The 12,488-nt window shown below is 43.4% G+C and overlaps 1 long non-coding RNA gene across 1 annotated transcript in view; it reads left to right on the top strand.

Annotated features, from left to right (window-relative positions):
• LOC118940400 (uncharacterized) overlaps window positions 1-12,488 on the top strand; it is a 38,715-nt gene that overhangs the window by 25,250 nt on the left and 977 nt on the right. The window lies entirely within an intron of this gene.

Raw genomic sequence — 12,488 nt, 5'->3', positions numbered from 1 at the left:
AGGAGAAGTACTCCAGATATAACAAACTGACCCTAGCCCCCCGACACATAAACTACTGCAGCATAAATACTGGAGGCTGAGACAGGAGGGGTCAGGAGACACTGTGGCCCACTCCGAGGACACCCCCGGACAGGGCCAAACAGGAAGGATATAACCCCACCCACTTTGCCAAAGCACAGCCCCCACACCACTAGAGGGATATCTTCAACCACCAACTTACCATCCTGAGACAAGGCTGAGTATAGCCCACAAAGACCTCCGCCACGGCACAACTTAAGGGGGGGGGGGGGAGCGCCAACCCAGACAGGATGACCACATCAGTGACTCAACCCACTCAGGTGACGCACCTCCTCCAGGGACGGCATGAGAGAGCCCCAGTAAAGCCAGTGACTCAGCCCCTGTAATAGGGTTAGAGGCAGAGAATCCCAGTGGAAAGAGGGGAACCGGCCAGGCAGAGACAGCAAGGGTGGTTCGTTGCTCCAGAGCCTTTCCGTTCAACCTCCCACTCCTGGGCCAGACTACACTCAATCATATGACCCACTGAAGAGATGAGTCTTCAGTAGAGACTTAAAGGTTGAGACCGAGTTTGCGTCTCTGACATGGGTAGGCAGACCGTTCCATAAAAATGGAGCTCTATAGGAGAAAGCCCTGCCTCCAGCTGTTTGCTTAAAAATTCTAGGGACAATTAGGAGGCCTGCGTCTTGTGACCGTAGCGTACGTGTAGGTATGTACGGCAGGACCAAATCAGAGAGATAGATAGGAGCAAGCCCATGTAATGCTTTGTAGGTTAGCAGTAAAACCTTGAAATCAGCCCTTGCTTTGACAGGAAGCCAGTGTAGAGAGGCTAGCACTGGAGTAATATGATCAAATTTTTTGGTTCTAGTCAGGATTCTAGCAGCCGTATTTAGCACTAACTGAAGTTTATTTAGTGCTTTATCCGGGTAGCCGGAAAGTAGAGCATTGCAGTAGTCTAACCTGGAAGTGACAAAAGCATGGATTAATTTTTCTGCATCATTTTTGGACAGAAAGTTCCTGATTTTTGCAATGTTTCGTAGATGGAAAAAAGCTGTCCTTGAAATGGTCTTGATATGTTCTTCAAAAGAGAGATCAGGGTCCAGAGTAACGCCGAGGTCCTTCACAGTTTTATTTGAGACGACTGTACAACCATTAAGATTAATTGTCAGATTCAACAGAAGATCTCTTTGTTTCTTGGGACCTAGAACAAGCATCTCTGTTTTGTCCGAGTTTAAAAGTAGAAAGTTTGCAGCCATCCACTTCCTTATGTCTGAAACACATTCTTCTAGCAAGGGCAATTTTGGGGCTTCACCATGTTTAATTGAAATGTACAGCTGTGTGTCATCTGCATAGCAGTGAAAGTTAACATTATGTTTTCGAATAACATCCCCAAGAGGTAAAATATATAGTGAAAACAAAAGTGGTCCTAAAACGGAACCTTGAGGAACACCGAAATTTACAGTTGATTTGTCAGAGGACAGACCATTGACAGAGACAAACTGATATCTTTCCGACAGATAAGATCTAAACCAGGCCAGAACTTGTCCGTGTAGACCAATTTGGGTTTCCAATCTCTCCAAAAGAATGTGGTGATCGATGGTATCAAAAGCAGCACTAAGGTCTAGGAGCACGAGGACAGATGCAGAGCCTCGGTCCGATGCCATTAAAATGTCATTTACCACCTTCACAAGTGCCGTCTCAGTGCTATGATGGGGTCTAAAACCAGACTGAAGCATTTCGTATACATTGTTTGTCTTCAGGAAGGCAGTGAGTTGTTGCGCAACAGCCTTTTCTAAAATTTTTGAGAGGAATGGAAGATTCGATATAGGCCGATAGTTTTTTATATTTTCTGGGTCAAGGTTTGGCTTTTTCAAGAGAGGCTTTATTACTGCCACTTTTAATGAGTTTGGTACACATCCGGTGGATAGAGAGCCGTTTATTATGTTCAACATAGTAGGGCCAAGCACAGGAAGCAGCTCTTTCAGTAGTTTAGTTGGAATAGGGTCCAGTATGCAGCTTGAAGGTTTAGAGGCCATGATTATTTTCATCATTGTGTCAAGAGATATAGTACTAAAACACTTGAGTGTCTCTCTTGATCCTAGGTCCTGGCAGAGTTGTGCAGACTCAGGACAACTGAGCTTTGAAGGAATACGCAGATTTAAGGAAGAGTCCGTAATTTGCTTTCTAATAATCATAATCTTTTCCTCAAAGAAGTTCATGAATTTATCACTGCTAAAGTGAAAGTCATCCTCTCTTGGGGAATGCTGCTTTTTAGTTAGCTTTGCGACAGTATCAAAAAGGAATTTCGGATTGTTCTTATTTTCCTCAATTAAGTTAGAAAAATAGGATGATCGAGCAGCAGTAAGGGCTCTTCGGTACTGCACAGTACTGTCTTTCCAAGCTAGTCGGAAGACTTCCAGTTTGGTGTGGCGCCATTTCCGTTCCAATTTTCTGGAAGCTTGCTTCAGAGCTCGGGTATTTTCTGTGTACCAGGGAGCTAGTTTCTTATGAGAAATGTTTTTAGTTTTTAGGGGTGCAACTGCATCTAGGGTATTGCGCAAGGTTAAGTTGAGTTCCTCAGTTAGGTGGTTAACTGATTTTTGTCCTCTGGCGTCCTTGGGTAGGCAGAAGGAGTCTGGAAGGACATCAAGGAATCTTTGTGTTGTCTGTGAATTTATAGCACGACTTTTGATGATCCTTGGTTGGGGTCTGAGCAGATTATTTGTTGCAATTGCAAACGTAATAAAATGGTGGTCCGATAGTCCAGGATTATGAGGAAAAACATTAAGATCCACAACATTTATTCCATGGGACAAAACTAGGTCCAGCGTATGACTGTGACAGTGAGTGGGTCCAGAGACATGTTGGACAAAACCCACTGAGTCGATGATGGCTCCGAAAGCCTTTTGGAGTGGGTCTGTGGACTTTTCCATGTGAATATTAAAGTCACCAAAGATTAGAATATTATCCGCTATGACTACAAGGTCCGATAGGAATTCAGGGAACTCAGTGAGGAACGCTGTATATGGCCCAGGAGGCCTGTAAACAGTAGCTATAAAAAGTGATTGAGTAGGCTGCATAGATTTCATGACTAGAAGCTCAAAAGACGAAAACGTCATTTTTTTTTTTGTAAATTGAAATTTGCTATCGTAAATGTTAGCAACACCTCCGCCTTTGCGGGATGCACGGGGGATATGGTCACTAGTGTAGCCAGGAGGTGAGGCCTCATTTAACACAGTAAATTCATCAGGCTTAAGCCAGGTTTCAGTCAGGCCAATCACATCAAGATTATGATCAGTGATTAGTTCATTGACTATAATTGCCTTTGAAGTAAGGGATCTAACATTAAGTAGCCCTATTTTGAGATGTGAGGTATCATGATCTCTTTCAATAATGACAGGAATGGAGGTGGTCTTTATCCTAGTGAGATTTCTAAGGCGAACACCGCCATGTTTAGTTTTGCCCAACCTAGGTCGAGGCACAGACACGGTCTCAATGGTGATAGCTGAGCTGACTACACTGACTGTGCTAGTGGCAGACTCCACTATGCTGGCAGGCTGGCTAACAGCCTGCTGCCTGGCCTGCACCCTATTTCATTGTGGAGCTAGAGGAGTTAGAGCCCTGTCTATGTTGGTAGATAAAATGAGAGCACCCCTCCAGCTAGGATGGAGTCCGTCACTCCTCAGCAGGTCAGGCTTGGTCCTGTTTGTGGGCGAGTCCCAGAAAGAGGGCCAATTATCTACAAATTCTATCTTTTGGGAGGGGCAGAAAACAGTTTTCAACCAGCGATTGAGTTGTGAGACTCTGCTGTAGAGCTCATCACTCCCCCTAACTGGGAAGACAAGACAAAACCAATGGAAAATGAAAAAAGGATCAGTGATGGCTAGAAGACCGGTGACGTCGAACGCCGAGCACCGCCCGAACAAGGAGAGGCAACGACTTCGGCAGCAGTCGTGACATCAAGCTCTGTCAAATTTGTTGTTGATCATTGCTAGACAACCATTTTCAAGTCTCGCTATAGATTTTCAAGCGAAAAAGATTTAAGTGAAAACTGTATCTCGGCCACTCAGGAATATTCACTGTCTTCTTGGTAAGCAACTCCAGTGTAGATTTGGCCTGGTGTATGATGCTATTTAGTTAATTAATAACTTCCCCATGCTTTTTTTCTATCCATGTACCAATAGGTGCCCTTCTTTGCGAGGCATTGGAAAACCTCCCTGATCTCTGTTGTTTGAAATTCACTGCTCGACTGAGGGACCTTACAGATAATTGTATGTGTGGGGTACAGAGATGAGGTAGTCATGTAAGAATCTATTATTACACACAGAGTGAGTCCATGCAATTTATTATGTGACTTAATAAAGACATTTCCACTCCTGAACTGATTTAGGCTTGTCATAACAAAGGCGTTGAATACTTACTGACTCAAGACATTTCAGTTGTTCATTTTTTAGTAATTTGTGAAGTAAAAAAAATAAACATATTTCCACTTGGACATTATGGGGAATTGTGTGTAGGCCATAATCTCAATTTAATCCATTTTAATTTCAGGCTGTAACACAATAACATTTGGAAAAATTTGAGGGGTGTGAATAATTTCTGAAGGCACTGTAAATATTTTGTTGTAGATTTCATGAAGCAGCCGATAATACTGTCCACTGCTGATGCTGAAACTTCGGATATTCTGAATATTTATTTGCTATTTTCCATAGGAGTGAGAGTTGTGTTCTTGTTTGAAAATCCTTGAGACAGTTCCCTGACAGAGTCTACAAGGACATTTTTAATAGTGGTGGATATAAGTCTTGAGTTAGAATCCCATTAACTTTTATTTTGGGATGGTTTTTGGACTTTTCAGCTTCTCTCCTTGTTTGTTTGTTGAGGTTTTCCCAAATCCAAAATCAGACAACATTTTCAATAACACAATGAGGTCTACCAAACAAAAACCTGATAGAAAATAATTTATTAGAATGCTGTAAGTACAGGAAAAGTTTGCTCAGTGGGAAATCATTATCCAATAAGTCAATGACAACTGTGTTGAATTTGGACTTTGTGACAGCACCTACAGAATGTCACGACTCCTACTGAAGGTGGCTCCCCTTCCTGTTCGGGTGGCGCTCGGCGGTCGTCGTCACCGGCCTACTAGCTGCCACTGATCTCTTTTCCACCTTTTCTGTTTATTAGTTGCACCTGTGTTTAGTTTAGGATAATTGGTTGGGCTTTATTTGTGCGGGATTATTTTCAGTGTACGTGTGTACACGCCTGTAGGTCATGGTTGTCCGTGTGTTTTGTTTTTGCTGGACTGTTTAAGTTCCCCGTGTCTGGGGCATTTAAAATCAAATCAAATCAAATGTATTGATGTAGCCCTTCGTACATCAGCTGATATCTCAAAGATGTTCAAATGTTCATAAATGACCAGCATGGTCAAATAATAATAATCACAGGCAGAACAGTTGAAACTGGAGCAGCAGCACGGCCAGGTGGACTGGGGACAGCAAGGCGTCATCATGCCAGGTAGTCCTGAGGCATGGTCCTAGGGCTCAGGTCCTCCGAGAGAGAGAAAGAAAGCGAGAAAGAGAGAATTAAAGAGAGCATACTTAAATTCGCACAGGACACCAGATAGGACAGGAGAAGTACTCCAGATATAACAAACTGACCCTAGCCCCCCGACACATAAACTACTGCAGCATAAATACTGGAGGCTGAGACAGGAGGGGTCAGGAGACACTGTGGCCCCATCCGATGACACCCCTGGACAGGGCAAAACTGGAAGGATATAACCCTAACCACTTTGCCAAATCACAGCCCCCACACCACTAGAGGGATAACTTCAACCACCAACTTACCATCCTGAGACAAGGCCGAGTATAGCACACAAAGATCTCCGCCACGGCACAACCCAAGGGGGTGCGCCAACCCAGACAGGAAGATCACATCAGTGACTCAACCCACTCAAGTGACGCACCCCTCCTAGGGACGGAATGAAAGAGCCCTAGTAAGCCAGTGACTCAGCCCCTGTAATAGGGTTAGAGGCAGAGAATCCCAGTGGAAAGAGGGGAACCGGCCAGGCAGAGACAGCAAGGGCGGTTCGTTGCTCCAGAGCCTTTCCGTTCACCTTCACACTCCTGGGCCAGACTACACTCAATCATATGACCCACTGAAGAGATTAGTCTTCAGTAAAGACTTAATAAAGGTTGAGACCGAGTTTGCGTCGCTAACATGGGTAGGCAGACCATTGCATGGTCTGCCTACCCAAAATGGAGCTCTATAGGAGAAAGCCCTGCCTCTAGCTGTTTGCTTAGAAATTCTAGGGACAATTAGGAGGCCTGCGTCTTGTGACCGTAGCGTACGTGTAGGTATATATGGCAAGACCAAATCAGAGGGATAGGTAAGAGCAAGCCCATGTAATGCTTTGTAGGTTAGCAATAAAACCTTGAAATCAGCCCTTGCCTTGACAGGAAGCCAGTGTAGGGAGGCTAGCACTGGAGTCATATGATCAAATTCTTTGGTTCTAGTCAGGATTCTAGCAGCCGTATTTAGCACTAACTGAAGTTTATTCAGTGCTTTATCTGGGTAGCCGGAAAGTAGAGCATTGCAGTAGTCTAACATAGAAGTGACAAAAGCATGGATTAATTTTTCTGCATCATTTTTGGACAGAAAGTCTCTGATTTTTGCAATGTTACGTAGATGGAAAAAAGCTGTCCTTGAAACAGTCTTGATATGTTCTTCAAAAGAGAGATCAGGGTCCAGAGTAACGCCGAGGTCCTTCACAGTTTTATTTGAGACGACTGTACAAACATTAAAGATTAATTGTCAGATTCAACAGAAGATCTCTTTGTTTCTTGGGACCTAGAACAAGCATCTCTGTTTTCTCCGAGTTTAAAAGTAGAAAGTTTGCAGCCATCCACTTCCTTATGTCTGAAACACATGCTTCTAGCGAGGGCAATTTTCGGGCTTCACCATGTTTAATTGAAATGTACAGCTGTGGTCATCCGCATAGCAGTAAAAGTTAACATTATGTTTTCGAATGACATCCCCAAGAGGTAAAATATATAGTTAAAACAATAGTGGTCCTAAAACGGAACCTTGAGGAACACTGAAAATTACAGTTGATTCGTCAGAGGACAAACCATTTCACAGAGACAAACTGATATCTTTCTGACAGATAAGATCTAAAACCAGGCCAGAACTTGTCCGTGTAGACCAATTTGGGTTTCCAATCTCTCCAAAAGAATGTGGTGATCGATGGTATCAAAAGCAGCACTAAGGTCTAGGAGCACGAGGACAGATGCAGAGCCTCGGTCTGATGCCATTGAAAGGTTATTTACCACCTTCACAAATTTCAGATTGTTCTTATTTTCATAAATTAAGTTGGAAAAATAGGATGATCGAGCAGCAGTAAGGGCTCTTCGATACTGCACGGTACTGTCTTTCCAAGTTAGTCGGAAGACTTCCAGTTTGATGTGCGCCATTTCCGTTCCAATTTTCTAGAAGCTTATTCAGAGCTCGGGTATTTTATGTATACCAGGGAGCTAGTTTCTTATGAGAAATGTTTTTATTTTTTAGGGGTGCAACTGCATCTAAGGTATTGCGCAAGGTTAAATTGAGTTCCTCAGTTAGGTGGTTAACTGATTTCTGTCCTCTGGAGTCCTTGGGTATACAGAGGGAGTCTGGAAGGACATCAAGGACTCTTTGTGTTATCTGTGAATTTATAGCATGACTTTTGATGTTCCTTGGTTGGGGTCTGAGCAGATTATTTGTTGCAATTGCAAACGTAATAAAATGGTGGTCCGATTAAGATCCACAACATTTATTCCATGGGACCAAACTAGGTCCAGAGTATGACTGTGACAGTAAGTAGGTCCAGAGACATGTTGGACAAAACCCACTGAGTCGATGATGGCTCCGAAAGCCTTTTGGAGTGGGTCTGTGGACTTTTTATGTGAATATTAAAGTTTAGGTTAGCGTCAATTCACCGTTGTGGTGCAATTAAAAGTAGCGCTACCCTGAACTCTCTGCTTCCTGCGCCTGACTTCTTCCTCCACTACACCCCGGGCGTTACACAGACACTATTTCCTGGGTGGAAATTGGTTAAAGGGCTAATCAGCAGTTGCTATATACATTTTTGACTCATTAATGAATGATATGTACACATTGATTCTTGCCTCATGCCACTGTTGTAACCCATAAGAACCCAAAATACAAGCTTGATTTAATCCAATGTTTGGAAAAGAAGTACATGTTAACAAACAACTATATAGCCTCAAAATATTGTTACAACTATAATTTTAATTGAATGTATGGTCAGTCCTCGCATAACATAGCACTGTCTATGATTTTGAGAGTGGTTACATTTCTACAGACTGTTGTCTTTGTTACCACAAGACAAGCAGTGACAATGCACCAAGTCTTGAACCAACAGGACCCTGAACAGCTTCTACCCCCAAGGCATAAGACTACAAAATAGCTAGTTAAAAAGTTAACCAAATAGCTAACTGGACTATCTGCATTGAACCTTTTTACACTCATTACACATGTTGCTGCTACTGTTGATTATTTGTCACATTATTCCTGGTTATATTTTTTCCCAAGATGGTGTATCAGTCAGACGTCTTTGTCTTTGTCTTGTCGTGTCCTGTGTATATATCTTTTCTTCTCTCTATACATTTAGTATATATTTTTTAAATATTTTTAACCTCAATTTCTACATACTCTTCTGCAACCCACCTCACCCAATGTAGTGTTAATCTGCTATTTTCTATACTTTAGAACCTTATCCCCCAACAGAAGCTAACCAGCTACTAGCTACTAGTCGGTTAGCCACTGCTAGTGGTCATCAGCTAACCTCAGCCCGGATAACTCCTGCCAGTGTGCACAGCGCTATTCAACCCAGAGCATATCGGACTGCTTCCTCTCTACCACATCTCCGGATTCCTACCTCAAGCTCTGAACCTTTTCACCTGGATCATTGCAGCTAGCTAGCTGCTATCCGAGTGGCTACTCCTGGCTAACGTCTCTGTCCCAAAGCAAGCAGTAGTTAGCCTGGAGTTAGCCTTGTGTTAGGCCCATCTCCCGGCAAGCTGAAGAGATCCATCAGCCACTCCTTGGGCTACAATACTTTTTTGCCATTTGGCCTGGACCACTTTAACTGCCAACACGGAGCCCCGCTGATCCATCACGACTGGTCTACCGATGTAATCCACCCGAGGAGGTTTCAACAGGCTCCTCCATCATTACGTCCTCTGAAGGCCGGTCTGCTAGCCTGCTAGCTGCGACCCGCTACCGGATCATTGCAGCTCGCTAGCTGCTATCCGAATGGCTACTCCTGGCTAACATCCCTGTCCTGAAGCAAGCACCAGTTAGCCTGGAGATAGCCCAGAGCTAGGCCCACCTTCTGGCTAGCTGAAGAGGTCCATCAGCCAATTTCTTGGGCTACAATACCTAGCTTGCCAATTGGCCTGGACCCTTTTACTGCCTACACGGAGCCCTGCTGATCAATCATGACTTGTCTGCGGACATAACCGTCTCAGGGGGCTACACTGACTCTTACATTGCGACGCCTGCTAGCCCTGGCCTGCTAGCTGTCTGAATCGGCATTTCTCCAGCTCGCCGAGCTACTCACTGGACCCTATGATCACTCGGCTATGCATGCCTCTCCCTAATTTCAATATGCCTTGTCCATTGCTGTTTTGGTTAGTAATTATTGTCTTATTTCACTGTAGGGCCTCCAGCTCTGCTCAATATGCCTTAGCTAGCCCTTTTGTTCAACCTCCTACACATGCGGTGACCTCACCTGGTTAAAATGGTGTCTCTGGAGACAAAACCTCTCTCATCGTCACTCAGTGCCTAGGTTAATCTCCAACGTTTTCACATCTTACCATCTGTACATTATGCCTTGAATCTATTCTTCCGTGCCCAGAAACCTGCTCCTTTTACTCTCTGTCCGAACACACTAGACAACCAGTTCTTATAGCCTTTAGCCGTACCATTATCCTACTCTTCCTCTGTTCCTCTGGTGATGTAGAGGTTAATCCAGGCCCTGCAGCGCTGAGCTCCACTTCCATTCCCCAGACACTCTCATTTGTTGACTTCTGTAACCATAAAAGCCTTCGTTTCATGCATGTTAACATCAGAAGCCTCCTCCCTAAATTTGTTTAATTCACTGCTTTAGCACACTCGACCAACCCAGATGTCCTAACCGTGTCTGAATCCTGGCTTAGGAAGGCCACCAAAAATCTAGAAATGTCCATCGCTAACTATAAACTTTTCCGACAACATAGAACTGCCAAAGGGGGCGGAGTTGCAATCTACTGCAGAGATAGCCTGCAGAGTTCTGTCATACTATCCAGGTCTGTGCCCAAACATTTTGAACTTCTACTTTTAAAAATCCAACTTTCCAGAAACAAGTCTCTCACTGTTGCCGAAGCCTCCCCATTTTTCCTTTACCCAAATCCAGATAGCTGATGTTCTGAAAGAACTGCAAAATCTGGACCCCTACAAATCAGCTGGGCTAGACAATCTGTACCCTCTGTTTCTATAATTATCCACCGCAATTGTTGCAACCCCTATTACTAGCCTGTTCAACCTCAGCCAGGACGATGGCGATCATCAACCTGTTGAAAGCATATGTGGAACGAGAGGCACAGGTGCTAATGAGACACAACTCACCACTCTTACGGCTGTTGGACAACCTTGAAAAACGTATATTCCTGGCCTAGAGCATGTTCTCTGCCAACATAAGCCAATATTTGAGTTCCTAGTAAGCCAAACTGGTAGGCCTGAAATTAAACTGACGCCTAGCCTGGAGCACAACATTTAGACATTTTGTTATGCATGTTGAAGTGGATAGAATCCATCTCGATCATAACAGTCTTATCTGAAAGACGTTATAGTCTTGTATTCTTTGATGTGAGGTTGTGGTCATAGAGTGTTGTGTTCTTCAAAAGCCCATTATATACTTGGAACATGGTAAATAAAGACAGTGGTGAAGTTAATTCCTTTATTTATTTACCATTTTCTTTAATTTAACAGGTTTTTGGTTTACTGGGAACTAATGAATAATATCTGTGTATCTTGGAACAGAACATGCACCAGGTAGTCCGGGCCAGAACACGCTCTAGGCCAGGTATTGAATTTGCATCATACATCAGATCCTGCATCTACCGTATTTCAGCAAGTTAAACATAATTATTTTCCAAGGCAATTTACAATAATTCCAAGGACTATTTACTCAGTGGCATCCTGTTGAATTACGAGGCAACATGGAAGCATACAGAACTCTATACACACTAGGGATTAATCCCAGAAACCGGGATCCTGAGATTTCCTGAACAAGCTCCCGTTTCCTTTGAAAAAGTATCATTTCTGCAAAAGTAATTGAGGAAATACACATTCGCAACACTGATCATTATGATGTTACACTGACAATAGAGACAGCAATGGATTGCCGTGTTGATAAGCAGTCTCTCAGTCACATGAAAGTTGCTATGTATAACTTTTTCAGTTAAATGCCCGTTTTTACTAAAACTTATTAATGCCTTTATGAGCATAGTACGGGTGAACTAAAACATCACGCAAAACATTAACACAAAAACTAAGGACCTATGGCTCTATTTGTTGTGATTTGATACTCTGTATGTAAACAAAAGCATTTACAGTGCATTCGGAAAGTATTCGACCCCTTGACTTTTTCCACATTTTGCTATGTTAACCAAGTTGAATTCTTCCCAAAGGGTGGTTCCAGCTGTAATTCAGACAAAAACATGTTCTCACCATCACAAGTATATATACTCCACTCTGGACTTGCTATCCAAGCTCCAATTCACAAATTCAGTTGAAATGACTAGGAAACCATAATATTGACCAAAAACGTGCCTGGAGGGCAGTCATACACTTCAGGCTGTGCATGACTGCCGTTATCGTCATGGCTGAAATGTCATCTTGTTTGTTAATCGGCTGTGAGAGGTGTGGATGGGTGGGGCAGGTACAGTAGCTGCAGAAAGAGTATAAAACAGAGCTGCAGAGGGCAGAGAGACACCACACTACTACTGAAGACCAGAAGACATCTTCCAGATAAACAGCCATCAATCAGACAGCATCGTCCAACTGTAAGAGGTATGTTTGTTTTCACTGAGAATCTTCTTCGCAAAGGTGTATGGCAGGTGTGGCAAGAGTGGGCAGGTAGGAATGGATGGAGAGGTGTAGGTGGACATGTGTATAATATAACACCGTAGACCTGGGATCCATATGAACTTGCTGTTCTTTAATTTGGTAGAGTAAGACGACCCAGTGTGTGTTTGTGTGTGTGTGTACGTTAAGACGTTGCACTCTTTGTGTTTTAGTAAACGATGAAGATCCAGAGTATGTTACTGCTGTTTGCTCTAGTGGGAGTCCTGTTGGCAAGCTCCCTCAATGAAGATAACTCTGATGAAGGTATGTCTTGTTTGTGAATGTGTACTACTTTACTGCCCGGGTTT

Source organism: Oncorhynchus mykiss, chromosome 17 (genome assembly GCF_057628025.1).
Source record: "Oncorhynchus mykiss isolate SJ-2025 chromosome 17, ASM5762802v1, whole genome shotgun sequence".
Lineage (NCBI taxonomy): Eukaryota > Metazoa > Chordata > Actinopteri > Salmoniformes > Salmonidae > Oncorhynchus > Oncorhynchus mykiss.
This window is presented reverse-complemented; position numbering and strand designations above follow the sequence as displayed.